We start from the raw sequence: 4,719 nt of genomic DNA on the forward strand, positions 1-4,719 counted from the left end.
GGGGTTTAAACTCTGGTGAGCTGGAGGTACAACCACCCTCCTAACCATCCAACATCAGGTTGGTTCTCAGCTAGAAAGAAGATTTTGGCTACCAATATGGCATATTTTAGGGGAGAGGATTGGCATAGTTTGTAATTGAAATTTCAGAACTTTTTAAGATCAGTCAAGATAGAAGTTGATAGGCCTTTTTGACAAAAAAAAAAAATCGTCATGTATTTACCAAAATTTACCAGCTTTACACAAACGTTGACCAAAGCGATATTTTCTCGCTGTTAAGTTCAATAATATAACGAAACATTTTATGAAGTTAGCTTTTAAAGAAGGTGTATTTTTTTCTCAACACGACTGTATCATGACGGGACTAAAAACATATATACATTCAATTGTAGCATCCACAAAGAAAAACAAATCGGTGAACAGCTGAGTATACACATCGTGCTTGGAGGAGGCACGACACCGTCTATACTTGAAGGCAAAGTTGCAAAGACCATGAGTGAACGGAAGGAAAAGAGAGCTCACCATCAGCTTGAGATGATATGCAGGGTGAGATTCCGATCGCGTCGCAATATGCACTCGTGTTGACACGTTTACGGTTCCATTTAGCTACTTTGGCTATGTTGAAAATGGTGCATCATAATGCCGGTCTCTTATGTTTGTGCTTTCATTCATTCTCCCTCCAGAGAAAGTCTGCTTTTGTTTCCAAAAAAATCCTATTCAGAAAATTGATCGCTCAAAAAAAGTTCTCTGTTCACGAAATTGATCGCATGTTCCTGTCCATTGGACGACATAAAGTCTGAAACGTGGACCAGAGTTCATAGGTCTTCTTAACACTGAGAACTAATTTGTGATTGGGTGGTTAGGAGGGTAGTGGTATTTTCAGCCCACCAGAATTTAAATCCTAGTTTTGATAAGTTGGTGTCTCGTTAAAGACGGGTGACTTCGTCAATCTCAAGACCCGTCGGATGAAGTTTTTTGGATACAGTCTCTCGAAGGTGTTCATAGAAGTAGAGTGTGTGCGCGTATATTCATAGGGGTGGGTGTATATGTGTACATGTGAGCGTCTACATATATACTGTGTTTCGCAAAAAAAAAAAATCTTCTTAACATTTGCAGGGATCAGAATTGATACAGTATAAGTTTTCGATCGAGGCACCCGAAGAGAATCCGGCAGCACGGACGATATCTCATCCGCTACTAAATAATGTTCACAATCGTGCTACGTAGTGATCCCTGATCCGGGTGTATATTATTGGCTGCTCATAGGCACAAGAAATAGCATAGTGCACTGGCGGCGGCACTGGTTTCACTAAATGAGGCTAGAATCAGCTCGTCCCCCTTCCGCTAAATCATGTGTTCGGTCCACATGCTGTGCATGTGTCATTGTCTGCAGTGCGTTCTGGTTTACAGTGCTGTTTCATGCACGTATGCGAGATAAGAAAACAGTTTTTTTTTTTGAGGAAAGATAAGAAAACAGTTGATTACATAGGAGAATGGATCGGCGGCTTCACTGCTTTAAGACCAGTGAGAAAATTATCTATCCATATCTATCTATTAAATACCGAAAGCAATATATATACAAATGTCTAGTAGAGCCTGTTAAATATAATTGCCTAATCTCATTAGATTGGTCTTTTGGTTGAGCTGGCTAGAGCATGCAATTCCACATAGCACAAGGTATTGGGTTTAAATCCAAGCTAATGCAATATTTAAAATAAATATTTGTGACCTTCCTAAAAATAGTACAATGATTCACCGGCTTAGATGTGAGGGGAGATGTTAAATATACTTGTCTAGTCTCTCCCATTAGAGTGGTCTTTTGGTTAAACTGATTAGAGCATGCAATTCCACATAGCTATCACATTAATTCGTATCATTAAAATTATTCTAATAGTTGGATACATAATCATGGTTAGAGAAGCTCACGTGAACAAATACTGTTGGATGCAGTTTTAAAAATAATATTAGTGGTGGCAAAATTGTATTCCATTCACAATATGACTCTTATAGTTTCTTTTGTGCAGACCACCGTTGTAGTTTATAGCCCACTATTTAAAATATTGTATAAGCAACACGACGGGAAAATAATGAAGTCCGCGAGTTTTCGAAAATGTTTGGCTAGATCAACGGTTAACTTGGAGGTGTACAGTTCCAGATTGCCACAGATTGGACACCACCAAGTGAGAAAGCTTTTGATGTGTATATATCTAGAGGTTAATCAGGCAAAAAAATGTTTGTTTACATCTATTTCTTCTTAAGTCTCAGTTAGGTGAGAAAAATGTAACTGCAGTTTAAAGAAAAATGCAACTCATTAAGTTGTACTATTCTGACAGTAAAGTGCGATGCATAACAAATTATCAGTTGGCGAAAACATAGCAAAACCGAAAAATAGGTGAAGGGTGCAAGTTGGTCACCCAGCATGTGACGCAAAGCAACTTTGACACGTACACTAAAGTCCGCCTACGTACTAATTTTGTGATTAATCTACTCCATGAACCAAACTAAGTTCGTCACGGCACTAGCATCATTCGATCGTTGTGGATAACGGACGCCATTAGGGCACTAATCAGGAGGGAAAGTAAACAACTACCAATAAGACTAATCCACCCATCTCCATCAGGCTAACTCATTCGTTTCGACCCAGGTCATGCGACGAGAAAACGATATTGCTATCGCGAAACGACCGTACACATAGGCCTCACTGGCAGGTGGGACCTTGGGCAGCCCAAGCCTATACGGAGGCGACACGAGCCAGTTTGGAATAGCCGTTGCCAGTTGCCACCGGTGCAAGCTGTAAGGACTGACCTCTTGCTTGTGCACCCTCGTTGTCGAGCTGATGTACACCAGGTGGTGATTCCGGTTAGTGTCGGAGCCTCCGACATATGTAGGCAGCTCGGCATCGATGTGCGCATTGCTTTTAAGGTGTGGCGCAAGGGCGGCGAGTCTCGAGCTCCCGAGATGCCACTTATTTTCGCCGTGTAACTTTTCTCAAGTCTGAGTGTGACGCGGACATCCGGTTATCATATTAATTCTTGTTTTGCGTGGAGAATTTTATTTGATATTGCATCTTAACCTTTGTGGGCTACACGGGCCTAGAGCGGGTTGTTTATGCTGAAGTTGATCTGTTTGTTAGGTGTCCGTAGGGTGTTGTTTTACACCGACCTGGTCGGTGGCAAAGCGAGGAGCCGCACACCCCCCCCCCCCCCCCCCCCCGGTCGTTGTTGGGCCGGCCCACGATCCCGACTGGCTGTTATCATTTCCGGTGGTCCGACGTGGCTTGCTGGGCCGGCCCAACAGCATCAGGTAAACGTTTTCTTTTTTTCGTTTCTTTTCTTTCTGTTAATTTTTTATAATTTGAATATTTTAAAAAATGAAAATTTTAAAATCATGAATTTCTGATTTGACAATTTTATTAAATTTTTCGTTTTTTAAATTTGAACAATTTTTAAATTTGAACAAATTTCAAATTTGAACAGTTTTAAGTTTGAACAATTTTAGGTTTGAACAAATTTTAAGTTTGAACAATTTTAGGTTTGAACAAATTTTATAATCTGAACAATTTTTATTTTTTAACAATTTTTAAATTCGAACAATTTTCAAATTTGAACAAATTATAAATTTGAACATTTCTAAAAAATTAAAAAAAAATTAATTTATTTTTTCGGAATTTTTAAAAAGAAAGAAAAGAAAAAGAAACAGAAAAGAAATGAAAAGAAAACAGAAAAACAAACAAAAAAGAAAGAAAGCGAATAAACAGAAAACGAAAATAAAATGAAAAAACGCAAATGGGCCGGGCCCTATACCCGACCAGGGTGTGCGGTGCTTGGTAAGCACCGACCTGGTCGGTGTATAGGATTCGCCGTGTCCGTAGCCGGAGCTCCTATCGATCACTTTAAGCGGAGGTTTAGATCGCGTTCGCTTATGGAATCTGTTGTCCCGAACGACGATGGGCCGGCCCATCTGCGTCCCTCGGCGCATGAGCTCTGGTCGTTCAGCACTCGGATCGCTGGATGCGAATCCTTGTCGGTTTCCTCGTGTGTTTATTTTGAAAAATATTTTAATTTGAAATAAATGTTCAAATAAAAAATTGTTCAGATTTTGAAAAGTTCAAATTCAAAAATGTTTAAACTACAAAATTGTTTAGATCTGAAAAATGTTTAAATTCAAAATATGTTCAAACTAGGAAAATGTTCAGATTAAAAAAATTCTAATTTGAAAATTGTTCAGCTTCGAAAAAGTTCAAATTTTAAAAATATTCAACTTGAATTTTTTTTAGATTAAAAATTGTTTAGTTTTGAAACTGTTCATATTGCGAAAAAGAAAGTAGAGAAAATAAGAAAGATGGAAAAACCTGAGAAGAAAACCGAACAGAAAAAATCTGAAAATTGTTCAGACACACGATAAAAGTTCATATCTTAAAATGTTCAAAATAAAAATTGTTTAAACTTAAAAAATGTTCAAATCTAAAAATGTTCAAATACGAAAATTTTCAAATTTTGGAAATTTCAAAAAAAAAAACTATCGGCAAAATCAAAAAACCGGAGGGAAAAAACCATCAGAACCAATTGAAAAACGGGTAGAAAATGAGAAAAGTGAAGAAAAAAAATGAAGGAAAACGAATTCCGTCGCTAATGGGCCGGCCCAACCCTATCCCGCTCTGAGCGGAGCAACCGCTCGCTCCCATGTTGAGCGGAGAATAGGGATCGCGGTCCGTAGCTGAAC

Source organism: Lolium perenne, chromosome 5, assembly GCF_019359855.2.
Source record: "Lolium perenne isolate Kyuss_39 chromosome 5, Kyuss_2.0, whole genome shotgun sequence".
NCBI classification, from domain to species: Eukaryota; Viridiplantae; Streptophyta; class Magnoliopsida; order Poales; family Poaceae; genus Lolium; species Lolium perenne.